The 26531-nt window shown below is 58.2% G+C and overlaps 1 protein-coding gene across 5 annotated transcripts in view; it reads right to left on the bottom strand.

The window, feature by feature from the left end:
- Positions 1–20977, bottom strand: part of ZMIZ1 (zinc finger MIZ-type containing 1) — a 202167-nt gene extending 181190 nt beyond the window's left edge. For 4 of the 5 annotated variants that reach the window (XM_077746409.1, XM_077746413.1, XM_077746411.1 and 1 more), the window contains exon 1: positions 20905–20924. The gene's annotated coding sequence lies outside the window, so the exon portion shown is untranslated. Of the gene's footprint in view, positions 1–20904 lie in introns of all 5 variants that reach the window. The other variant, XM_077746414.1, reaches the window with a different exon arrangement.
- Between the last annotated feature and the right edge of the window lie 5554 nt (positions 20978–26531).

Below are 26531 nucleotides of genomic sequence, written 5' to 3'. Positions count from 1 at the left end.
CTCTGAACCCGCCTGCCCCCACCCCCAGCCTCCAGATCCCTCTGACTCGCTCAACCTCCACCCTCACAGCCCGTTTCCAACACTTAAATCATTTAGCCCGCTAAACCGGAGACGGCAAAATGGGTGCTATTTCTTAAAAACATACAGAGAGCGTATTAAATTATTGATAGCCATTAAACAGGGGGAAAAAATTAAACAGCTCTCAGCTCTTATCAATCATTTATGCAGTTTCCACTGGGGTGTTTTCTGGAGAGTGATCACACGGCCAACCCAGGGAGTCAGCTCCTGCCGGTGAGGAAGGCGCCGGGCGGCGTGGAGGCGGGGAGGGGTCCGCTGCAGCCCCCGGCGATTATGGGGGGCTCAGGCTGTGTGAGGGGGGGAGCGGGGCGGGCCTGGCACAAGGAAGTCAGCCTCTCTGCTGGCCAACGGCTTCCTCCCCTCTCTACCACATCATTAACAAAGGGATACTCCAATACAGCCTAATTTAGGAGCCCCTTCGTTGAGCCCAGCCCACTTTTAATGAGCGCCTACTATATGTCAGGCACGCGCACGAGCAGCCCTAAGCTCCAAGCAGCTGCACAGGTAAACGTGGGGGCCCTCTGCAGGGAAAGGGGGTGGCACTACATCATGCTAGGGACCGTGACGGAGGTCCAGAGGGCGGCTCACAGGAAGAGGGGACCCTTCCGAGGAAGGCTTCGCCAGAGAAGTCACCGTTGGGTCGACTCTTGTCCAGGGGACAAGTCTGGGAGGGGCATTCCAGGAAAGCGGCACCGCGCACGGGCAGAGGCACTGCAGCCGAGCTGGGCCCGCATCTGAGCGCTGGTCTTGTCAACAGCTCTGCACGTCTTCAATGGCAGTTACCAGCCGTGTGCGGTTAGGGGCTTGGCTGTCACGTCAGCCTCTCCTCCAGGCACTGTTAAACCCAGGCCAGCCCCCCCCCCCCCCACCCCACCCCCGCCAAGCGTGGACAGCCAGGAGGTTGGGGTTCACCCCAGCCACCCAGGGCAACGGCGCCTCCACCCCCGCACGCAGATCCATTTCCTGGCTCTGACTCAGGACACCTAAGCCAGTGTGACGCAGGCCATGGAGGCCACAGAGGCGGACGCTGCTCGTCTCCCGGCCACAGGCAGGCCTGGCAGAGCTCCCCTTTGGAGATGAGCTCCCTGTGGCCGCCGAGCTGTGCCAAGGACCCAGGCACCAGGGCTCTGAGAGCCAGCTGATACCCGACACTGCCCCGCCTCTCCGCCTGGGGACCATCTACAACCTGGGGCCATTTGAGGCTCTGAGGCCAGGCTGGGCTACCGACGGCCCGCAGAACAAAGGGACAAAGGCCTGTGCAGGGCCCCAGCCCCTGCTGGCCCAGCGCCCCAGGGGAGCCACATTCTTGAATGCCCTCGCAGAAGCTCTCACTTCTCAGGAGCCGGGGAGAGGCCCTGCCAAGTGTTGATCGCACCCTCGGCAGAGAAAGCTGCTGTCACAGGGGAACGATCTGGGGAGAGCACTGTTTACCGCCAACGCCTGGGACTCTCAAGAAATCATCGGAAGACATTAGATTTGTGAAAGTGAAGAAATAAAGGAAGTCTTCTCCTGGACATTTCAACCTGGACAATCAGGCTGCTCTCTTTTGTTCTGATTTGGAGAAATATCCTTACGTCCGCAGGGGGTGGGTGAGCGGGCTATGTGTGCAACCGGCCAGGGCTAGGAGAGGGGGAACCCTGGGCTGTGCCCAGGCTCCGGCACGGACCGTCCCCTCTCTGGGCCTCAGTTTGCTCGGCTGCAAAGCAACAGATGCACATTCGGATTCAGTGGGACCACGTGATCGTACAGGGCAGGGATAACCTCCAGGCTATCTGTCCAGTGCGCAAGGAGCACACAGTTCCTCAAGGTCACGTCAACACCCCCACCGTGCTCACCTGAAGACTTGGGCTGGCGGGGCTGGGTGGGTGTAAAAGAGTGGTCGGCCATCTCCCTGCCTCTATGCCGACCCGTGCTCACTCTCCCACCCCCTTCCCCCCCTTACTATTGTAGAAACCCTTCCTTCCCTTTAGTGCACCTCCACCCCGGTACAGGGACCTACATCGGGCTTGGGGCTGAGCTGGCACAGAGCAGGGTGCCAAGAAAGGTTTGCCGACCAGCAGAATCAAGCCACCAACGGGCAAACGACCCAAAAACCCAAATCAAACACACCTCCCCCCGGCTCTAGTCCTGACTTCCCACTGCCAGGTCCTCCCACTGCCAAATCCCAAGTCCTCTAAGCCCTTCACCTATGAGTTGAGTCCTTGCTTCTAGACATCTTTCAAACCCTCCACACTCCAGGTACACCACAAGTACTCAACCTTCCCAAACAACTTCTCGTGGACTTTCATGCCCCAGGGCCTTTGCATGTGTTATAGCTTTCTCCACTTAGCCAAGTCCTGCTCTGGGTCAAGTTCTATTTCCTGCCCCTGGTAACCGTTGAAACCGCTTTCCACATTACACTAAACTGGATCCTGTTCACACCTGTCTGAGCCACACCGGAGGGGGCGGGGAGGGGAGCACCATGAACATGAACAGGGTTCTTCCCATCAGTACTTGGCACGTGGGGTCAGAGAGGAGCCTCTAACTTGACTACACAGAAACCAACCACTCCAGCCCGTGGCCTGCCATCCGCAATCGGTTCTTCCTAACGGCTAACCTGCAGCACTCCTGCTTTCATTTTAAAAGCCATTCCCTGGATAGTGGGTGCGATGTTCTCAGCCAAGTGTAAATGAGACTCCACTCTTGGAGCTCCCAGAGCCGATGGAAGGGGCAGGCTTGGGAATTTCCAGGCAATGGCCAGCAGAAATTGGCCACAAATGAATCATTAACTCTCGAGTCGAGAGCTCCGAGAGGCTGGTGCCAAAGTCTCGGGCTCTGGCCTTGTGTGGGCCACTTGGCCTCGCTTGGCTCAGGCCTGAGGGGGGCCCCGCCCCTCGCTGGCCATCTGCTTCACCCCACAGCCACTGGTCACTGAGAGCTGAGGCCATCTGGGCCAGAGAAGTCCAGATGTCTTATGGGAAAGGGCATGCCTTTCCCTAGGAATGACTCCAAACCCTGGCCCACACACTTCTGTCCTTCTGGAACGTCACCTCTTCCAGGGAGCTAAACCCCCCCCGTCCTTCAAGGTCTGGCCCCAGCCTGGCCTGCCTCCTCTCTTCCCTACCCATCTGGACCCTTCTTGGCCCCCACAACCTCTGAGCCCCTGCAGCCCTGGCCTTCAGCAAAGCCCTTGCCAGGATGGGGACTCTGCACCTCTTCTGGCACGGGGCAGGGCCCAGACCAGGGAGCCCACGCATGATGGGGGCTGCGCCTGGCCTCGGCCTGTGGCCAGTGGAAGAGAGCGTCTGGGCTGCCAGTGGGATCTATCTGTAGTGCCACCTGGCTCAAGTGAGGCCTCAGGCCCACCTCTGGGCCTCCTTCTCAGGGCCTCAGGCCAGCAGAGGCGCGGTCGAAACAAGAGGAGAGGCAACTGCCGACCTCCCACTGGGGACCCAGGTGGCTGCGTGGGGCCGGCCCCTGACTCTCAGGAGGAGGCCAGCCTCCTTCCCCGGGCCCCATCCTGCAGGCCAGGGTGTGGGTCCGCCATACCTCCTCTAAGCCGCCCTGAGAAGGGCCTGGACTCGGGGGACTGACGGACACGAAGCCTGGAAACACAGATACTGTGGTCATGTGATGTCCACAGGTCACTCACTATGCATTCATCTGCGTTTCCAAACTCAGCATCCACTTACACGGCAATCACGCTGGCAAAAACACTAACAAACACTGCTGACTTGAGTGGCGGCTGTGTGTCAAGCTTTGCAGGACCTCCCTGCCCTCCAGACATTTGGTGGATGCTCCCAGCATGCTGTACATCCTATTGCTGTGCCTGCTTCAAAGATGAGGAACGCGGGGCTCCCGGGCATTCAGATGAAGGTGAAATATATGCCAAATTCCCGGGGCTACCGTGTGGCTACTGAGGGGTCAGATGGAGACACACGTCCCCCCACACACACATATGCCCTACCCCCATGCGCCCAGAGACCCCCCTCATCTTGCGTGCTCAGAACTGAAACAAGTTTCATGGGCACCCCTGTGCTTCAGGGTCCATTTCTCATCTGATCCTCCAAAAGCCCCAGGAGATGGCCAGTGAGGCCCATTATTACCATTTCACAGACCGGGAAACCGAGGCTTGAGGGGGGAAGGGCTTTAACTTGGCTGGCAACTTTATACTCCTCTAACACTCACGCCGACCCCACGAGGTGGCTGAAACTTTACGGACGGGGAGGATGCAGAGGACGGGACAGGCAAAAAGCTCGCTCGCTGCCACATGCTGGTGACAGAGCCTGGGTATGTGTCCTGATCTGCCCGCCTCCTGACTGGGCTTCTCCCGTGACACGGGGCTGTCCTCAAGGCCTGGCACAGAGTAAGTGTAAGCCTGTGAAAACAGTGGGGAGAGGAGACTTAGGAGCCCCGTATGGGGGCCCAGAGCCTGGTGCTGCGTCCCCCCCACGACCCCCCCGCTTCCCCCCATGGGAATGGAAAACAGGCCAGAGGACCTCTGAGCATGCACCCACCTCCCCACTTCCCCACGGGGCTCTGGACCAGGGCACTCTCTGCATTCTTTACCACGGCAGAGTCTGAGGACACGGCATCTCGACCAGTCACGCCGGGCGCCGCGGGTGTATGCACGTGCGGGTGTGTGAGTGTAGATAACAGGATGAGAGGGCGAGGGGAGCAGGTGGGCGGGCGGCCATCGGCAGAACCGCGGGAGAAGTTCTTGCTGCCACTGTGCTCACGGAGTCAGGCCGTCCTGAACAAGCCCATAAATCAGGAAGCCGCCTGCCACGAGCATTAAATCACTGTCCCTGGGACACAGCGCTTGGGGGTGGGGGGTGGGGAAGCGGCCAGCATCGGGCCCAGGCCCACCGGTCGAGTACGGGGCGGACGGGGAGCTGGTGTTTGGCTCCCCGCCTCCGCTCAAGGCCACCTCCTCATCCTCACCCTCCGATCAGATCTCTCTCCTGCTAACCCACCCGGCTCTGCCTCCCTCTGCCTCTACCCCCTGCTCTACCTTTCTTTCCCTGTTCTCAGCTAAAGACTCCTAACCTCATCCTGCCCTCCCAGACACCTAGGGGAGCTGGGGGTGGGGGCGGCAGCCAGTCCACTTCTGAGCCAGAACACTGGGCTGCTGGCACCAGACGGCGATCTGGGCCTGGAACTCACTCCCGGCTGCCCTCCCATGAGTCACTTCCTCCCCCTGGCCTCACATTCCCTGTCTGTAAAGTGGAGGCTGCAACAGACCCTCATGGGGCTGCTCGTCCTAAGGAACTGATGCCCAGGGACAAGAGCCTCCGTGGAGGCTGATTAATTATGACTATTAATAATACAACCATCTGTATCTCGTGGCAGAGCGAGGATGATTAAAACGGCCCCATGCCCCAGCGGCAGAATAAATGGGTCTCCGGGTGGGCCGCGATGTTCACACCAGGCGTACAAGCAGAGCCACGGCGGCCGTGTGTTGAGGGGGAGGCGGGGGCGGCTGTTTATACCGCGCTGCACAGACAGATGCAAAGAGGAGACAGACAGGCAGGCAGGCAGGCAGACAGACAGACGGCAGGGAGCTGGCTCATCAGCTGATGAGCAAGAGACACTTACCCTGTGCCAAGGCTCTTGGGCAGGATTCGCTCTGCCTAGCCCTGGAACAAACCAACCTTGGCCTTCCCACTTCTCTTCAATGCTCGCCCACCCAGAGTGGAGCCCAGAGGCGTCCGCCGCAGGAGGTAACAAGGGGGTAGGGATGGGGAATCTCCTGTCCAAAGAAGTCCTGGACGCTGTGACCAGGGCCAGGCCAGACCCCTGAGCCAGCGCCCTAGGACCAGCCCCGGGGACCACCCGTGTCATGCCTCTGTGCCCCGTACACTCAGGTCCCCCACCTGGCAGGCCCTCCCCTAAGAGTCCCCCCCTGACAGGTAAGCCTTTCTCAACAGCCCCCGTGCACTGGGACCGATGCACATCGTTCCAACTCCCACCACCCACGGGGGCCGGTGCACCCTGGACCTCGCCTATCCACCTAAAATGCTCTCTTGCTATACATGTCCGCCTCTCACCTCACAGTCACCAGAGCATGGGATGCCCCTGTCGCATGTCTACGGTTCCTCAGTGCCCAGCATGGAAAGGGAGCCTTGCACTGCCCGATGAAGGGGGGAGGCTGGCCCTTAAGAGCCCTCACCCTGAGCCAGGCACTATTAACCTGTTAACGGTCACAACAGCCCTATGGTGTATTTATGCCCATTTTATAGATGAGGAGACTGAGGTACAGAGAGATCAAAGAACTTGCCAAAGGTCACATGGCCAAGAAGTGGTTGAAATGCAAAGCAGGCCATTTGGCTCCAGAGCCCTTACCCACTGGCTACAAGGACTTCCAAATGAACAAAGGAAGGGAGGGAGGGAGGAAGCTAGTTCGAACATCAGGATGCATAAAGTCTTTTGAGCTGTCTTTGTGAGTGGAAGACAGAATGGCCGGGAGAGGAGTGTCACGGGTCAGGCCAGGTTTCTGCAATAACCAGCTGCGTGACCTCAAGCAAATCACTTGCCAACTCTGGGCCTCGATTTCCTCATCTCTAAATTGGGGGCATCCTATTGACCTGCTATGAAAGAAGTGGTAGCGTGAGCACACCGAGGACGACGGAGCATGGTTGTGACGCCCGTCTACATCACAGCCAGCATTTCCAAGCCAGGAGGCTGCCCACCTGCTCCGGTGGGGACCCCAAGAACAACGGATGAGGGATATGAAGTCTGGCAGCTTCCTGGGTCTGTCAACGCACTTCCTGGGCACCTGCCCCGTCCGCAGCCCCGGGCTAGCCACAGACGGGAGGGGGCCTGATCAGCACATGGGCCTCAGGAACACAGGCCTGGGCGCTGACCCTGCTGGCCCACACTGTCCTTCCAGGACGCCCCCCACCCCTCACCCCCCATGCCTAACGGGCTGCGCAAGAAGCACCTGCTTTGTTGGACAGGCGCTTCCGGCTCCGTGGCTGGCTGANTGACGGACAGGGCCAGCCGCAGGCTTGGAGGAGCTCCCGGGTGGCAGGAAGGCAGGTATGTCACCGAGCTCCCTTCCCACCCCATAGCGGCCACTAACAATGAATCCCCATACTCTCAGAGTCCCACACGACCTCAGCACGGCTTTTGTAAACAGCACTCCGGGCCTTCCCTCCCAGGGGGAGCGGAAAACAAAACCTATGGGATCTGACCTCCTGTAGATGGAAAAAGGACTGCCGGCTGCCAGCAGGGCCCCGCCCCTGGGGGAGGGGCTCCGCGGCTCCTCCTTCAGGAAGCTTCGTGCTCACCTCCAAGCTTCCTCTAAGGAGCACAGTCACCCTTAGGTGACGCTCACCCGCTCTGCGAGGAGGCCGGTAACGCGTCTCTGTGCACAGATGAGGAAATGAGAGGCTCAGAGAGGTGAGCCCGCCGGCCTGAGGTCACCCAGCACTGAGCAGCCGGGCCAGGCTTCTGACTCGGGCCTCCCGACCGAGCACAAGGTTCTTTCCCCTCTGCCGCCACTACCACCCCCGCGCCACTTGGACTCACTTAGGCGGAGGGAGTCACTCTGACCGGCGGCTGGCGTGGTAGCGGTTTTTACACCTGAGGTTAACAACTGTGATTTAAGAGGTTATTTGTCTTAATTTTCGGGAATCAGTTTCTCAGGGAGGAGATAACGAACACATCGGGCTTGGGAAGCTAGTCTTTTTAGAAAATATTTATAGCGTTTCTAGACAGTTTGGTGGCAAATGGATACAGCATCTGCTATTTTCCGCACGTTCCCCACAGCTCCAAAACCCAGAGCCATCAACACACACACGCACACACAACACACACAACAACAACAGCAAGCACATCAATGTAGATGGCAATCAAAGCCCATCCCTTTCTTTGAGAAATAAAACACAGAACAAAAGTGGCGTGATTTCAGAGCCCATTCCTGCCTCTCATTGGAGCCCTAAGGCACCTTTGCTAGCAATACCTGAGGCTGGGGCTCAGAAAGCCAAGGCCAGTGAGCCAGTTCCCAAGGCCACAGTGAGGCTCACGGCCTCCGGAGTTAGGTTTGGCAGGACTCCCAGGTCCAGGATTGCGGCTGTCAGAGGAAGTCCCAACAGCAAAAGAGCCCTCCCCTGAAATTCGGATTCCGGCTGTAAACCGAAGATGGACAAGGAGAAGGCAACCTCCAGACACCAAAGACATTTTATGAGCAGCAAGTGAGCCCCTGAGGTCATGCTCCTCAGTTACCTCAGTAGTTGTTCATCTCTCCAAGGTCAGTGACGTTTATTACCCCATTTTGCAGATGGCAAAACTGAGGCTTTAAAAGTCCTAGTGATTTTTCTGAGAACACAACTATTTGTATGGTAAGCTGGTCCCTCTGACCTTCTACAGGTGGCCCAGCATTTCTGACCAATCTCCTGGGACCATCCTTCGAGGGGCTTCTGTGCCACCCTCATGTGCTTCCCAGGGCCCCGCAAGGCATCTCCACAGTCCAGGACTGACCCGCACTGTGACCCTCAATACCGATCCTCTGTAAGGAAAACGCAGCATTTCAAGCTGTGGGACCCTGAGAACCTTTCACTCCATCCTGGTGTCTCAGGTGGGAATGCCGAGGCCCAGAGAAGGGAGGGAACAGAGCCAGGGTCACACAGCTGGCGGATGGCAAAATGGAGGTGAGCCAGGTTTGCTGTCAAAAATCCCATATGTGTTGGGTGGGGCGCCCGGCTGGCTCAGTCAGTACAGCATGTGACTCTTAATCTCGGGGTCACAAGTTCAAGCCCCATGTTGCGTACAGAGCTTACTTAAAAATAAAATCCCAGCGTGTTGCTAAGTCCCTCTGTCCTTGGCATCCCGGTTCAGACACATGAGATTCAGACACACGAGGAGCCACTGCCACCTCTCAATAACAATCCAGCCAAAAGCAAGGCTTGGTAGGGACACCCAGGGCATGGGTCCGGCCGACGGCAAAGGGTGCTCCGATGGCCCCCAGCAGGGCGCCTTCTGGGCCATCCAGCCCAGTCTTTAGGCACAGCCTTCACCCCCCCTCGGCCCCAAGGATGCAGGCACGGCCAACCTCCACCCCCGCCCACTTCTAAGTCGGGGAACCGGAAGCCCCTCATCCATCATGCACTGGGACAAAACCCCAGGCCAGGCCCCAAGGGAGCAACCGCCCACGCAGCCTGGATGGAGGCTGGCAGGGGGCCCCCAGGAGGCGAGCCGTGCCAGACCAGGGCCTGGCACTCCCCACACAGCTGCTCCCGGAGCAACCCTCTGTACCTGAATGTTGACAGGTATTGCAAATGCAGTGCATCCACAACAGCCTCTGTCCCTCNCACCCCCCGCCCCCACCCCCAGAGAGCACAGGCATCAAATCCAGAAGTCGAGGAGCCACCCTTAATTCTGATGCTCCCCCTCGGCCATGCCACCTGTCACTTCCGTCGTTCCCTCCCCGGGCTGCAAGCTGCCCACCTCTCGCCAGCTCCTTTGCCTGGACCAGGGCAACAACCCCTCATTGGCCTCCCACTCTCACTTCCCTCCTGCCCCTCCTTGCAGCCAGGGAGCCAACCTCTTCCTGTTTATAGGCCTCCCCAAGGCATCCCCAAGGGGCCCCACTCTGTGCTTCTGGCCCCTGTCCACCTCACCAGGTACGCCGCACACGGCTGCCTTCCGGCCCCCACTGGCTTCCTTGCCCCACGGCCTTTGCACCTGCTGCTCCCTCTCACCGCCTCCTCCCCCCAGTGCCGTTATTTAAGTTTCTCAGGGGGTCCTTCCTGATAGCCCTGGTCTAAAACACACACTGCTCCTCCACCCCCGGCACTCCACAGCTAACTCCGTATTATTCCTGTGTCGTACGGATTGCGAGCTGATTACTGTTGATGCATGTCCTTATTTGTTATTTGTCTCTTGTCCCCACCTCGATGGCATTAGTCTAGGAGGGTCAGCACCTTGCCAGGCTGGCTCCCTGCTTTATGGGGCCAGAATCACGCCTGGCCCAAAACTGATGCCCGCTGGGTGTTTGCTGAAGGAACAAGGGAGTGAGGATCCGTGATCTCGTCAGCTCACCCCCCACCGCGCAGCCAGGTTGGGGATTAATTCACCTCACTGATGAGGGCATAAATGAAACACCAAGAGGGGTGCCTGGGGGGCCCTGTCAGTTAAGCGTCCGACTTCCACTCAGGTCATGATCTCACAGGTCGTGGGTTCGAGCCCCGCGTCGGGCTCTGTGCTGACAGCTCGGAGCCTAGAGCCTGTTTCAGATTCTGTTGTCTCCCTTGCTCTCTGCCCCTCCCCTCCCCAACTCGTGCTCGCTCTCTGTCTCAAAAATAAATAAACATTAAAAAAATAATAAATAATAAATAAATGAGGCACGAAGATGTGCCCCATATGTCCGGGAGCCCCCAGTGGTGAAAGTGGTAGCATGTTCCCTCAGCACCAGGCCTCCTGATGCCCAGACCAAGGAAGGCACGAAGATTAGACAGTAAGAGCCCATGGAGAAAAGCATGAAATTGTGCGGCTCCAATATTTCTCTTGCAACTTGAAATGTCGCCTCTCTGAAAACCACATCCTGCCCCTTGCGCGCTGGGCTTGGCCTCAGCTCCCAGCCGTGGGCAGCCTCACCACGATCCCCCGCCCAGCTCCTTCACTTAGCGTGTCCTGGAATCCACTGGCCCAGCCCCAAGGCTGCTGGTGGGGACAGTGGGGGGGGGGGGGCAAAGGAGCCCTCATCTCCCTGGTGGGGCATGAGGGGGGTGCTGAGCCAAATGCAGGTCACGCTGTGGCACCCACAGCCCTCTGACGGCTAAAAATAACTATGTTTACACACTTCCAGAGCTGGGATTTCTGCTTCCCTGTCAGGAGGGGTGCAAGGCATCCCCAAATCCACATTACCTATGGCCCATCTTCCACCTGGGCTGGGCATCAGCTCCCTATGCGAGCTGAGAGCCCATCAGGAGGGAGCTGCCGGCTCCTCTTCCTGGGGGTCGGAGAGGCAGCTACAGAGAAGGGGCCAGAGCTGTAGCCTCATGGGTGTCTGGCCAGTCCATCTCAAAGCTCTGCGGGCCGTGGTGCCATGGAGGGCCTGCGAACCGGCTGGTCGTCCAACTCGCTCTGTGACCTGGGACAGGCCACTGCCCCTCTCTGGTCCGCAGTCCCTGTTCCGGGTGGTGGCAACTGGCAGTCAGTAATTGACACCTTGCTCCTCACGTCTCCTTCCTGGAGCGTGGAGAGAGGACGGCGTAGCCTCGGTGTGTGTGATTGGGGGCGGGGCAGATGGTAGGGAGAGACGGTACTGGCCCCTGGGGCCCCGCAGCTTGTCTTCATATAAGATGACAGGGTGTGCTTGCCAGAACAGTCATCACCTGGCCTCCCTCCCTGCCCTGGTTCACCCCGATGGACTTTAACACCGAGGGGTAGGCGCCAGTCGCCTGCCCAGAGGTGGCCCCTCCCTCTGGACAAACAGGGCCTCCTCTACCTCTTGGCGCCTATGAACATGGTCATGCCAAGGAGCTGGCACACCAACTGGCCATCCTCCTTGGGCNATGCCCTCAAATCTGAGGACCTCAGGCCTCTCAGGATCTAGCAGCCCCTGGCCTTTCTTCTCTCACTCGGGAGGCCTGGCTGCCTCGTTGCCCCTAGACGGGAGCAAAGTCCGTGCCTTCTGGCCCGACTCAAAGGGTTGTGCCCCTCTGATAAATCCCTCCAGTATTCTGAGCCTTTGCAGGCTCTGTTCCCTCTGCCTCGGATGCCCTTCCCCCACTTCTTGGGCTGAGAATCTCCTGCTCATTGCAGAGGGCCGACTTAGTGGCCTCTTTCTCCAGCAGAGTGAGCTTGGCCCTCTGCCAGCACTGTGACCCCCCGCCCCATTATACAGTCAATAGCTCCCCCAGGGCAAGGGCCTGCCCTGTGCCACACAGAGCCGCACAGGAAGGGCACTGTGTAACGGCTGAATTAACACTCAAGGTAAGAGCTCAGTCCTGTCTCCTTTCTCCAGCCAAGGCCACTCCTGCAATACCTCCACGTGTTATCTTCAAGATTCCGCAATCAGCTATGAGCTCTTGTCCTTTAGAGGCTCCTATAGCCTACAGAGCCCTGGGAGTCCCAGCCTCTACGCTGCCCATCAGCCCTGCGGTGCTCCCCCAGCCTGTGAAATGTGGATATGTAGCTATACAGGGAGGGTGGGGGAGGCCGGCATCTGCACCATTAAGCAAGTGCCCAGAGGTTCTGCGTGCACAGGCCCTGATGGCCAAGGGCGCCCCCACCCCGACACCTGGAGTTCACCCCCCTCGGATACCACTGCCGCATCTCTGCTCCTGTGTCCAGGCCCCTGCCAGCGCTGGGTCTTAGGCCATTCTCCTGGATGCTGGCAGGGCCCTCGGGGGACCTGTGAGAACATCCTCAAGCTGCTACCACAGTGATTGCTCTATAAATCAGATCTGGCTATGTCACTCCTCCCCTCCGAATCTTTTCTTGTTGACCCTGCAACAACAATAAACTCTAAGGTATGGATGGCATTTAAGGCCCCCACTGAGCTCCTTGGCTCGCATCCGCCCAAGCCTGAGGCTCCCCACTACTCCGCTTCTGCTGAGCACTGCCTGATTCGTCTTTTGGGGTGCAGCTCAGAGGTCACTTCCTGTGGGAAGCCCTCCCTGAATGCCCTTCCCCAGCAGGCTGATCTGAGCTGCTCTACTCAGCTGGGCTATGATCACGGCCTCTAGGTCCCAAGGCTGCAGGAATGCTGGCCTGTCTTGTTCCCTAGTGAAGCTCTGAGCTCCTGGGGACAGGCTGGAATCTGTCACCCAGAGCCTGCGCATGGTTAGCACTCAACAGCAGACCCATTTTGAGCATCCCAGGGCATGGCCCACCACATCCCCAGTCAAGGAGTCCCGTTTTGGGGATAAGGAAAGTGATGTTCCGGGGGCTGAGGATTCGTTCAGGTCACACGTGCAGTGGTGCAGGACCCATGCAGGGTCGGAACAGCCCTCACGCCTGCTCCTGTACCTCTGGGACCTGGCCCCCTAGCCAGTCCACAGAGAGCCACCTGCTCCTCCTTCTAATGCATCTGCGGCAACAGTACCTTGCAGCTTCTGAGCAACTCGCCCAGCCCCCACTCCCACAGGGGCCTGAGCGTTCTCCGGGCGGAAGGGGACACTTCCTCCAAGCCCAAGCCACGGGGTGGGCGGGCAGGGGGGAGGGGTGTATGGAGTGAGAGTCTTCCCGGGCAAGTCACCTGCAAAGTGCAGGGCCAGCCACCTTCCCCCACCCAGAACAAGTACGAGCATCAGCACCAGGAGGGTCTGGTATGGGTCAAGGAGGCTCTGAGAGGTGCAGAGGGAGCCTGGGGCAGAGCTGGGCCCAGACGCCCTCTCGAAGTGTGAGCCCCCCTGCCTTTTCCACACCCCAGTCTAACAAGATTGCTTCCTCTTTCCTGAGGCCCCAGGGGGCCTTGCAACCTGGCCTTCCTTTCAAAGCAAACACAGATGCAGAACCAGTGAGTAAATCCTAGAGTTCCTGCAAAGCCACGAGACGGAGGGACACTGGGAGGGACCCCTGTCGAGTAGGGCAAGGGCCCCGGTGCTCAGGGGACCCCCCCCAGGAGTGCTGGCTTCCTAGCACTGGCACACCCAACTCCCAGACCCTCGGGGTAGGCCCCAGAAGCCCCACCGTCATGTCTGCTCAGAATGCCCCCCACCCCAGCCCTTTCCATCGCCAGGGAGGCCTCTAGGCTCCGGATTCCAAGGCTGTGGCTCTGGGGTGAGTGTCAAGGAGTCTGTGGGCCTGGAGGGCTCTCAGAGCCTCCTCCCTGGCAGGGTGCAGGAGGGGGTACATGACCTATGGCTGGGGTTCACTAACAAAGCGGTTCCCATTTGCTCACCTGCCAGGTGGACCCAAACTTGTCCCACCAAACCCAGGAGCCGATCCCAATGCTCCACATTCAAGCCCGGGGTCCCAGAGCTCCTCCACCTCCCAGAGGCGCCAGCAAGTGACCAAAGGTTACAAAGCCTGGGCCCATCCACTGCCCACCTGCTAAGTAACCTTGCTGACAATGACGGTGACCTCACGGGCCCACTGTGCCCAACCCCAGCCTCAGCAGCAGCTGGGCTCAAACCCCCGCTCTGCTTCCTACCAGGTGTGTGCAAGACGTCCTACCTCACCTCTCCGAAGCTCATCTGTATGGCTCTGAGGTCACCAGAGTCAATCGAGACAGCCGTGCAAAAGTCAAGCCGGTACCAGTCAGCTGCTCGCAGCACACCCAGTCCCGTTTGGAGATCTGCACTGGCGGTAATTCACGGATGCTCACGAGAGACCTCCGAGGTAGGTGGCTCTGCTACTACGCCCCCGTTTTACAGATGAAGAGACAGGCACAGAGCGGTGGAGTCGCTTTCCTGAGGCTGGCCAGCTGGTGGGCACAGGAGCTGGGATATGGTCCCAGGTGTGTGTCTCCAGAGCGCGTGCACTCACCTCCAAGGACTTCCCACCTTCTCTCCCCCACCCCAGCGGCCTCCCTTGTCAAGCTCCTTGCACCTTCATAAACTTCAGGGCGCACGGTGCCTTAGGTCCTGTGAGTGCCCCCTGTCACACGGGCCTTCCTCAATTGTGTACCAGGCAGGCACTGCCACATCAGTTCAGGCGCTTGCTCTTTCCACCTTCCCCCTGACCCTTGACCCTTAGGTAGAAATGACCACTTGACCGTTCCCCCTCCCCAAGCCCATGGCTTCCATCAAAGCTCCTGGAGGGGAGCCTGGGGGGCTCAGTCCGTGAAGCGTCCAGCTTCGGCTAAGGTCATGATCTCGAGGTTCATGAGTTCAAGCCCCGCGTCGGGCTCTGCACTGACAGTACGGAGCCTGCTTGGAATTCTCTCTCTCTCACCCCATCTCTCTCTCTGCCCCTCTCCCAGGGTCCCAGCTGGGTGTGGAGGCCCCTCCTGTAGCTCTTCGTCCTCGCACACCCGGGGGAGGGCAGTTAGCATCCAGGCAGGCTGCAGAGAGGCGCCCCGAAGACCACATATGTAGTGAACACAAAAGCCCAAAGTGACAGAAATTGATAAAAACTTCACCGCACCGCTGACACCCCATATATCAACGGCCCCAAATCTCATTCTCTGCTTGCCTCCAATTTCTATCAGAGCTTGCCAGCTGCACATTTATTGAGAAGTTTGTGATCTGACAGGCACTGTATTACCAACATTAATGATGCATCAGTCTCTAGAATTACTGGGGAAACAGTCCAATTGATTTTATTATTATCTCGACTTCTTCACACTCCATTCCAGGCAGCTTGCTACCAGAGTTTTAAGCGAGGACCAAGGGAAACAAAGGTTTCGGGGCCGCGGCCGAGCTCAGGTGGGAGAACCTAGGCTTGTTCAGGACCATTGGGGACAGCCACCCTCCACCTCCTCCTCCCTCTGTGGCAGTAGGGAGGTCACCCAAATACCAGGTGGTGAAGAGTGGCATGTGTGATGTCCTCCAAAAAGTGTCAAGCCGGGGGACCGACCGAGAGCTCAGAGCAGGCCTCCCATTCACGCTGCAAACATGGAGGCGGCTAGCAGGGGGCAGAAATAACCACAGATGTCCTGTCATCTGCCACTTGGCTGGGGCAGCGAGCTGGCCCCGAATGGGGCCCACAGGCCGATACAGGCCCGAGCCCACACCAAGGCCGGGCAGCACTGCTGGCTATCTGGGGGCAAGCAGAAGACCCGGGATGAGGTGGACGATGTGGGTGGGAACCACCTCACCTCGGGCCACTTGGCCCCAGCCCCATGAGACACCCTTCAAGTTTCTAGAACACGCCAAGCACCTTCCAGTCTCAGGGCCTGCCTTTGCACAGGGGGTCCCCTCTGCCTCAGGTTCTCTCCCGAGGCACATCTCCGGGCCACATCATCTCACGTCTCTTCTCAGAAAGGCCTTCCTGCCTAAAGGACCCCCACGCCCACCCCGTGGTATTCTCCACGCAGCAACCCGCTTGTTTCTTTCTCGGTGCTTATCGTAATTCATAAAGGGGGGAACTGGCTGGCCTGTTTTCCCCCTTTGGCCGCCTGCAGACAGGACCTTCTCTGTCTGGTCACCATCACAGCCCCAGAGCCTGGCAGGGCACGACCCCAGCAGGCCCCCTTATACCCATGTGGGGAATGAGCGCCTGAGCCTGAGAGTGCTCAGGGGCAGACAGGCCAGTTTCCCTCAGTCCCCGAAGGAGCATCTCAAATCCAGAAGTTCTGGAGAAAATGGCTGGCTGTTTCAGGGCTGATGTTCTTCGTCCTACCCCTGAGCTCCACGCTACAGGTTCTATGATACCTTGGGCAGCCATTCGTCCATCAGGACTCTCCTGGCCCTCTTCTCCCAGCCCATCCTCACCCTCAGCTTCCTCCAGGAACCCTCAGAGGCGGGGTAGGTGGGAAACTGAGGGCTGAAGGTCAGGCCAGGAACTGGGTTCCAATCCTGGCCTCAGCACGCGAGCAGAGCATGTGACTAACCGCACCAGATTCTGCCCAATCGTCTCCCTACAAAACGGGGGTGAGAAGTCTGTGGCCCCACCCGTCTCACGGGGACCTGGGGAGATGTCAGGTTCAGCAGCAGGAGTGGACATCTTCCTAAGTGGCCGTGCACAGTACACACCTCAGGGACCTTTAGTGCTGCTGTCTGTCGGGGTTCAAACTGACCATGAGGACTGAGGTACGAGGGTCCCCGGGGGCCACAAGACTTGGATCCCCTAAAGGCTTCGAACAGCGAAGACTAGACTGTGAGGGAAAAGACGCACGGCACCCTGGGGAACAACTGAGCATCCCCAAGGGGGTCCACGTGATCTCTCTGGGCAAACGGGGGCCAAGGGTCCTTGCTCACGCGGTGGCATTGGTTAGGAACATTCCAGGCCCAAGGCAACAGACAGGTGCGATCAGAAGGCAGGGGAAGCAGTGAGTCTGCTCTCAGAGCAGTCAGATAAGAAAGGCTGATAATCTTTATCTGGGCAGAGAGGTGAGCGGGAGGCTGGAAAGGCTGAACGACCAGGCAAGAGCTGGTGAAGCTGGTCTGAGCACGGTTGCCTTGCAGTTCTGCAAGTTCACCAGGTGAACGGATGGAGGGGAGGTGTCTTGTAACTCCTGGTATTATGGTTATTCGGGACATACAGTATTATCTGGAATTAAATCAGAATATTGGAATAGACAGTATTCTGATTTGAAAATAGAGATTTTTTCCTGAAACAAATATTGCAGATATAATTTATTTTTGAGCACTTACCTTGTGCCCAGCTCTGTGCTAAGTACTAACCATACATTGGAACACTTCCTCTTAACAACCTCCATTACCCGCACTTCGTACCCACTAGGACTGAGTGCTGACGGGGGATGCCTTTGCCCCCATATGGGGAGCTCGTAGGATATGAAATCTGGCAATCCTGGGCGCTGGAGTTTCTGGACTCTGGGGGGCAGGAGCACCCCCTCAGCCCGAGGATCCTAGGTCCCTGATCAGCATCCACCCTGTCACCTTCCGAAGAAGAGAGTGAGGCCCGGGGAGGCCTGGACTGGCCCAGATCACCCAGCTGTCCCATGGCAGGGCAGGGACGACTAGCAACATCAACAGCAGTCGGCCTTACCTCACTCAATTCTCAAAATAACCTGGGAAGTAAGTCCTACTCATTTCATGGCCAAGGAATGGAAGTCTCCAGAAACTCGCCACATAGTGGCAGAACGAGGGTTTGGAGCCAGCTCTGGAGGCTGTCCAGCAACTGCGACACCACCGCCCGGACTCGCAGGACCCGGGCCTGGTGCCTCCCTCTGCGCTACGGGGCGAGCGGAGATGCCCGCTGCCCTCGGGGCCACGCGTCCCTGCCAGCGGGCCGTGCACCTGGCACGTGATGAGGCGGTCATGGTAAACAGCTCCGGCTGCAGCCGGACTCACCTGGCCCGCCTGTGCCCAGGGAAGCCAGGCTGGAGGACAGGTTCCTTGGCATGCTCTTACTCCGTTGGGCCCTTTCTGTCCAAAGGGCAGCCATGACGTGCAGAACGGCTCTGCGGTGTCAATATGAGTCCGGCATTGTACGGCCGGGGACATACAATGCCTTGGGTCGACTGTTTATTTATAAATCCACCCAGTGCTCACCGTGGCCTTTACACTCAGCTCTTTCCCAAAATGCAAATTGGCTTCTTCCTGTAAGTCAAACCAGCTCGCCTGAGCTGATAAAATCATCCCAAACGGGCTCTTTTATCTCCCCCATACAGAAAGTCCTCTGCACCCACACCTCCTAGAAAGAGGAAGACGGCCTCACACTGCTTCCTGGGGACTGGCCCAGGGATGGGCCCTGAAGAGGCATCCAGGGCATGCGCAGGGGTCAACAGGAGCAGTGGGAGAGAAGGTTCTAGACCCTGACACATTCTAGCATTAATCTCTCCAAGCACTACTCCACGTGTACGCTTGTGTGGTACATGGGGATAAAAATAGTCCCTTCCTCATTGGGTTCTTTGGCAGATTAAATGAGATGATACATAGACAGCACCTGGCACGCTGCTGAGACCCTAATAAGTCTCTTGAATGTGGTGGTGGTGGTTGTTGTTGGTGGTGGTGGTGAAGAAAATAATCATCACTATTATTACCATCTGAAGCTTGGACCAGCCCCCTCCGCCCCTGGTCACTCTCTGGGCCTCAGTTTCCCCTATGTAAAGTGAGTCCCCAGGAGCCCTTCTCCTACTGGCTGGTCACTCAGCCCCTCAACTGCCTGCCTCGTATGCAAACAGCTTTGGGGGTGCTGTTTCCGGTACCCTGTCTCTTTACCCTCTCAAGGGTCCTTCTTTCAGAAAAACAAAATCTGTTCTAAAAAAAAAAAAAGAATTCACCCATCTTCTAGAAAAGCAAGCTACCTGACTACCCCTCTGCCAGCTGGTGTCGGGATTTCTAAACAGCCACGAGCATCACTTAAAGGCACACGCCTTGTACCAGGCTTGCTGGGGAATAACCAGGATCTGATAAGAGCTTGCTACCACTAGACTATTAAGAAGGCCCCCAGGGAGTGGGCAGGAAGTGTAAGAAAACTCAAAACGGACCTGGAAGTCACCAGAGCCCAGGAGGCACGCACCAGACCCTCTGGGTGGAAGTTCGGAGGCGCACAGGGAGGCGTCACGGTGCTGTCGTGACAACCGGGCTTGCCAGGCAGGGTGGAGCCCCGCCCACAGAAGGACGCCCAAGCCTTGGCTTCCTGGCAGGGAACACCGGTGACGGTGCACATGGCACGCATGTACCACGACGCTCAGCACCCAGGGAGGCAGGGATGACCCCGATGGACCCAATTACGGAGGAGAAAGCTGAGGCCTGCGCAAGGGGGGAAGCGACTGGTCCAGAGACACCCAGCTTGTTGGTAATGAAACCTACATGCACAGGCTGCGCCCTGTCACTGCTGTCACCAGAATGGGATGAAACCCAGCAGGTGAGGTCAGCTCAGCAAGACCCCCCTCTAAGCGTGCCTCTTATACTCCTCACAGAGGCCAGGAAGAAAGGCCGGGAAGGGGTTGTTAGATCTCCCCATTTGGCAGGTTGAGGAGAGGCTCAGGACCACATGGCCCAGTAAGGGAGTAGTCAGGTGAAACTGGTGCTGAGCCGTCAGAACCCCCTGCTTTTTCTACCTCCTCCTCACTGCTGGAGGGGCCTAGCTGGGGAAGCGGCCAGCCCCCCAGGCCCTCCCACCCAGCACAGGTTGGTGGGTCCTGAAGTCCACCCAAGGGACTCCAGTCACCTGTGGTGAGCAGGACCTCCAATCTAGGCAGACCCCTGCCTTCTGATTCCTCTCCTAAAATGCTGCTCTGTCCCTGCCCTTCCCTGCTCAAGCCTCCCCACCCCTACCTCTAGGATAAACATCCCCCCAACCCTACCTTCCCTCTGGGGTCCCAGCCGTCCCGTCCCTGGAGACTCGGCCTCAGTTACTCCCCTGAAGATATGGGGCACTGTCGGAGCGCCCCCCAGAGACCTGGCATGGACACCTCCCTTCCTTCTGCCTCCCAGAAGTGTCCTTCCTCCGTGTCTTTCCTCCCTTATTCTAGCTAAAGCCTCTCCATCTTCAACACCACCTTTAAAGGCCCCCTCCTCCAGGGGGCCCTCCTTGATCACTCAGGCCCATTCTCCTGTCTCACTTGTTCCAAGTTCTTTTAGCTGATCTCTCTGGTACGTCAGTATGTATCATTCCTATTCTGCCATGTAGCCAAGGCCTGGTTTCCGATCCAGACTGGGCAACTCTTTAAAGTCAAGGTCTCGAGAGTTTTACTGGGTCATCCTTTCAAGGGGTGTCAAGGCACAAGCCCGTGTCCTGGGGCCCCCCCACAGTGCCACAGGATACAAGGGACAGGGCTCAGGCCTTCTAGGGAGAGTTCAAGTCTAGAGACGGGAAAATGAGCAGGGTCCGCATGGTGGGGGCTGACCCGGCACAGCGGGGCCTGTGACGAGGCAATCAGGAGGCTGCGAGCTGGTTCCCGCTCTCTGTCGGGGGGCCTCACCATGCCAAGCATGACACTACCCTGCCGGGGTGCCCCAGCGGCGATCCTGCTGGACTGGGATGCCAAGCGAGTGATTAATCTGTCAAGTTGCAAGACAAAGGAGGTGTGGGAGGGGCATGGGAGAAGCAGGTTGGGTGAATGGTGGCCTCTAAGGCGGGGACGCCTCTGTCAGCCGACAGGCAGGAGGGAACCCAAGCAATGGGAAGGAACCCCCCCCCGCCCCCCCGGCCAGCCTGGAGGGAAGGCTGACCTGTCCTGCTGGAAGAGGCAGCGAGCCACAGCGCTGAGCACAACCCGGGGTGGGTGGGGGGGAGGGACAGGGCTCGCAGGGAAGCATGGTCCCTGGCACACACATCCCTGTCCCTGTCACGGCAGGCACCCCACAAACCTCAGCTCACCAAATGTGTGTCAGCCTTGCCAGGGGGTGCCTCTTCTGTTTGCTCTCTTACTCGGCAGGCCTCTCCAGATGGACCGGCGATGGGAAACGCACCACTGCACAGTGCTGGCTCCCGGCCTGGCGGGCCCTGGCCACTGTCTGCGACTCTGAACGCCTGGGCGAGTGCCTTCATTGTTCCTGCATCCTGAAGCCTTCCTGGGAGAAGGGCATGGGACTCCAGAGAAAAAAACAGATGGGAACCTGCATGCCAGGGGTGATGGGGGGCAGGGAGGTCTCGAAGGACACCTCCAGCTCCGTGCCTGCCCTCCACCCGTTTGTGTTCCTGGCCCTGCCCCCCAGCAGCAGGCAGAAGGCCCTCCTCTGGCTCCCAGCACGTGTGGGGAGCCCACCCAGTCCCAGCCTCCCTTCAACCTCTTCCAAGCTGGAGCCCCTGTAGGTCTTGAGCCATCTTATCACAGCCACTGAGGAGAGGAGGGGGCCAGGCCCCCATGAGTCTTGAGGGAAACCCCCCCACAGCAGTGTGCATCCACCCCACCCTCACATTACTGTCAGCAGCTTCCCTCCTCATGGCTTCAAGGGGCATCGGAAACAATCGAGCATCTGGGGCACTGGGCCTGGGCGGCCCCGCCCCTCCCGAGCTTGTTTTCTGGTCAGTGAATTGGGGCAGCTAAACTTGAAGAAAGGGGTGCTGTGCCCCAGGCCCTCACCGTCATTCCGAGGGAGCCCGCCCGAAGGAACAGCAGTGGGGCCAGAGCCCCGAGCAGCGAGGGGCATTCAGAAGGCAGGCTGGGGAAGAGGTGGGTTGCCGATGTGTGCAGAAGCCTTAAAAGCTGGTAAAAGGCTTAATCCTGCATAATGATTTACAAAGTGACAAGTAAAATAGATTTACCGTGACAGCTTGAAAGGAGAACCACAGAAATAAAATTACACTCGGGCTCGTCCTGTCTCTCTGCCACCCGCCCCTCCCTTCCCAAACCCGGGAACTCATGTACGCGCGCGCGGACACGTGGGGGGCGGACAAAGAGAGCAGGTAGCCTCGGGAGGAGGAAGGTGGAGGGGGACAGGGGAGGAGGCAGGTCTGGCCGCTGTCCTGGAAAGGGCCAGCTGGCTCCCTGTTCCAAGTAGAGCCTGCAAGAGGTGACCCGAGCAGCCCTCCAAAGCCAGCGGTGTTGGGGGGGAGGGTATCCTCATTTACAGATGGAAACACACTGGCTGACATGTCCTGCAGGGATGCCACCTCCAGGGAGCAGCAGGCAACCCCAAGTGCCCAAAGGACCCAGCCCCTCCCCCATGTCTACCTGACTTCTGTCTGATTCCACATCGTGGTCCTTGAGGGCTCCTAAGGTCCTAGGTTTTGGGGCGCGGGAAGCGGGTCTGCTGCTTCCCCTAGAAGGGGGTAGGGGCCAAAACTGGCTAAGAGGAAGCCAGAGAAGACAAGACATAATCTCGGCCAAGTTCATCTCAGAGAAAGAAAGTAAGCAATGCGCCCGCCCACAGCACTGGGCTCCCGGGGGGTAAGGGGGCTTGCATCTCTCTCTCTGTGTCGATGGTGTGGTCCTTGATCTGTGTTTATACAAGTGCCAAGGGCACATCTTCCTCCACGGAAGCAGGATCTGGCCTCAGCTATGTATGTGTGTGTGGGTGGGGGGTGATCCAATGTGCTGATGTAGCAGCCGTGGGCCACAGAGGTGTGGGCCACGGAGGTGCTCTCCTCGGCGGCAGTGAACCCTGCCAGCCGCTCAGGGCTTTGCGGCCACCCGTCCAACTCCCCCATGAGGCACCAGCCCGGGCACCCGCCAAGCTCTCCAGTCAGAGGCGGGGCCTGCCAGCTATGCCCGTGGGGTTACTCGTCTACACCAACAGGCATGGACCAAGAAAAAAAATCAAAAAGGGGCCCTAAGTAGGGAGAAAGGTACCAGATGTCCCCTTAGTAGCTATGGGGCTTAAAGCAGACTCCCTGACACCCAGCACCACACTTGACATCTTGCAGACATTCCAGAATCCCTGCTGAATAAGTGAATGAATAAATGAGGGCTACACTTTACACAGAATTGGTAGGTTTTGTGGTTTGGGGGGTGGGGATGCGGAATATATATATACACACACACAGACATATATATTTGCACTCTAGGAAGGGCCTTGGAAGTGACCTGCACACCTTGCTTGAGAAAGAACGGAATACTTTCAGCTCTGGAGCCACAGCTGCCCCGTTGAGACGGACTGCCCCTGGGCCCCTTCCCTTCCCCTCCCCATCTCCAGCGAGAGCCAGAGGAGTGGCCCGACTGCCTTGCCCCAGACCTCCGGGGTCTGAGGCTGCCTGGGAGTCGGCTGTGCCCACATCGCTGCCCCGCTCAGCTCAGCTTCCTGGGAGAACAAACTCGGCAGCCGCAGGGCCTCCAGGGCAGGACCCCCCCCATACCCCCCCATCCCCCCTCCCCGCGCCGGGGCAGGGCAGGGGGCCGGGCCTCACAGACACTGCCCACGCCCCAGGCGAGTGTGCAGGCAAATGGGCTCCAGCCCACAGTGCTGCAGGGGGAGGGCGGGAGGGCCACCCTTCCGTCGGGTAAACACGGGTGCTCGGGCCTGCCTAGGCACATCCCTGCGCTATATCTGTTAGCGGCGCCGCACGGCATTTCGCCGGGCTGGGAGTTGCCGGGTGTCAGCCCGAGGGTGACAGAGAAGGACACTTGAGAGCCTCCACAGACCTTGCCTGGGACTTGGCCCCTCTGGTCTCTGTCAGAAGCAGAGCGGCCGCCGCAGGAGGTTTGGGGGCTTCGGGCCAGCCTGACTACCGTCCGCCCCGTTCCTGAGTCTCCACCTGAGCGCACGCGGCTCCCTGGGACCAGGGGACGGTGGATGGGCCACAAGCAGGTCAATTTGCTGCGCCAGGACTGAGACCGGAGCTGCTGTGTAGCTGTCCCGCAGGTGCATTTCATTCCACACTCACCTGAGGCACAGCTCACGTCCTTGGGAACCCCCGTGGGCACCAGGCACGTGGGAGTCTTGAGATTGTCACAACAGTCCTCAGAAGTGGGGGCGGGTGTTAGCCCCATTTTAGCTCGGAGGGATCAGGAGCAAAGCCCTTCCTACGGCCGGGGAACCCTGACGGCAGCTACAATCCTGCCAGGTCAGGGCTGCAACAGTGGTCAGAAACCGGTGCCCGAGGAACTAGGGCGAAGGTGAGGGACCGGCCCGCCTGACCTGGCAGGTGTACGAGGGCTAGCCAAGGCCTGAGCAGGGCTCTGCGGGACGCCTAGGAGTTCCCAAGAGAGACAGGGCAGAGTACAGAATGTGTAAGACGCACGCAAGTGAAAGTTGAGCTGGGGCCAGAGAATATAGGGCCCTGAGTGCCAGGCGGTGGGTGACAGGGAGCCATGGAGGAGTTTTAGGTAGAGTGGAGGAGGTAGCGAGATCATAGGGGCCATTTATTAAGGTCACACTTGTGGCCAAATAGAGAGAGGACAGCAAAGGGGAGGCTGGAGGGAGACACCGGAGGGAGAAGTCTGCTGCGTGGGGGTGGGGAGGACGGGCAGCTTTAGAAACACCTGGAAGGTGGCGTTTAGAGGCTTCGGTTCCCTGACGACGGTCTCCCACAGGCCAGGCTCCGGGCAGGGTGGTGGGGACCCGGAAACCCAGTGTTACAGGTTGCAGTCCTAGGAGGAGTCAAGGGTGAGTCCCAGTTTCAGTCGGGGCAGTGGGTCAATGGCAGTCCTGCCCTCAATCCTCACAGAGCTTTATGAGAATTAGAACAAGGCTCCTCCTCCTCAAAACATTTCACCGCATTTCACCAGAAATGTATTTAATACATGTATAATGGGGGGCGGGGCTACAATGCATGTGTCCCCAGTTTGTGCAGTATGCAACGTGCATTACTGCACATGGTGGGCGCGGCAGATGCAATGCCACTGAGCAACCCCTGGGAAGATGGGGTGTCAGAGGCCCCGGGGCCAGGCAGGGAAAATAGATAAAACCTAATACACAAAGGAAAAAACACAACAAAGCAAAGAACAACCAAAGCAGAATGTTTACTAACTCTCCCTGCCTCTTCAGTGTGAGAAATGTCAGTAAAATGAGAGGTAGAGTTATTTACTATACAGAGTCCCAAAAAAGAAAAAGTAGCTGTCCAAACAAGGCAAATAGAGGAAATGTAAAAACACAAGTCAGAAAGCACCAGTTCTTAAAGATGGGGATTCACCAAAAGTATATAAAACGAGCTCTGGCCTTAGAGCTTACTAAAAAAATGATTTTTTTTTTTAAAAAGATCCTTTCTAGCGAGCAAAACTCCACCAAGCGAACATAGCAGAGTGAGACCCATGCACTAAGAAAATTACAACTATCAGGGGCGCCTGAGTGGCTTAGTCAGTTAAGCGTCCGACTTTCGCTTAGGTCATGATCTCACGGTTTGTGGGTTCGAGCCCCGCATCGGGCTCTGTGCTGACTGCCAGCTCAGAGCCTGGAGCCTGTTTCAGAGTCTGTGTCTCCCTCTCTCTCTGACCCTCCCCTGCTCACGCTGTCTCTCTCTATCCTAGAAATAAATAAAAATATTAAAAAAAAAAAAAAAGAAAATTACAACTATCTAGCCAGATGCGGGCTTCCATTCCATCATTCACCTAGCCGTTACTGAACACTTTCTCCGCTCCGGGCCCTGTGGGGATGTAGGGATAAGCTAGTACCCTCTGTGAGGGGACAGTCCGGTGGGAAAGAATATACAGGACTGGCAGAGTACAGAGGGTAACATCTGAGGCCCCCACGAGGAGGCAAGGATAAAAGAGAGGACTGCCGGGAAGGAGGGGCCGGGCGACTCAGTACACCACCATCCACACGGTGAAGTCCAAAGCCATGTGGCCAGATGGCAATCCTCTGTTAAAAAAAAGTGAGGACTTTTTGAGCAGAGGTGAGATAAACAAGATTCAATCTTGGGGGGCTGAAGTAGGGAGCCTTGCTTCTTTTGGAGGGAAAAATGCTCACGCAGGCTTCTAAAAGGTGTCCCAGCTAGAAGGGGCCTCAGTCCACAGGTGGAGAAATCAAGAGCGGAGAGAAGCAGGGCCTTGATCAGGTTCGGTCAAGCTGACCCATGGTGAAATGGGAAATGGGTCTTCTGGGTCTGACCAGGGCCCCTGCTATAGAGCCCAGTACTGTCCTGGGGCTGTTACTGAGCCCAACAGCAGACACACGGGGAATGCTGCTAGACGAGGAAGCACATTCCAACGGCAATGGAACCATCCAGAGACAGGGGAAGGGTCCTTCTCATATGCAGCACCAGATTCTTACCCTGAAAAGGCTCAGGCTTCCGTTTTCCAAAAACAATGTTTGCAGGGGCATCCCTCTGGCTGAGGCCCATGCCTGCCTCCAGCTGGCAATCCTTTCCAGTGTTTTTACTGGGCACAAACTGCCTTCCTCAGTCTCCCCTCCTGGCCGCCCTCGGGAGGCGAGCACCTTCCACCCATCTTATGGAAGCACAGGCAGGTCCAGAGAGCCCAGAGGCCAGCCCTCTCCTGCCGGGTCACTCCCTTCCTGGGCCCAATGGGGGAAGGCCAAATCACTCCCAAGTGCCAGGCAGGTGGCGGGCTGGGGTGGGGTCGCGACCAGGCTGAGCAGTGGAGAGAGAAGAGGCATGGCAAGGAGGCA

This window comes from Crocuta crocuta, unplaced genomic scaffold, assembly GCF_008692635.1.
Source record: "Crocuta crocuta isolate KB4526 unplaced genomic scaffold, BGI_CrCroc_1.0 scaffold28, whole genome shotgun sequence".
Lineage (NCBI taxonomy): Eukaryota > Metazoa > Chordata > Mammalia > Carnivora > Hyaenidae > Crocuta > Crocuta crocuta.
Note: the sequence above shows the minus strand (reverse complement) of the source record. Positions and strands in the feature narration are given on the sequence as shown.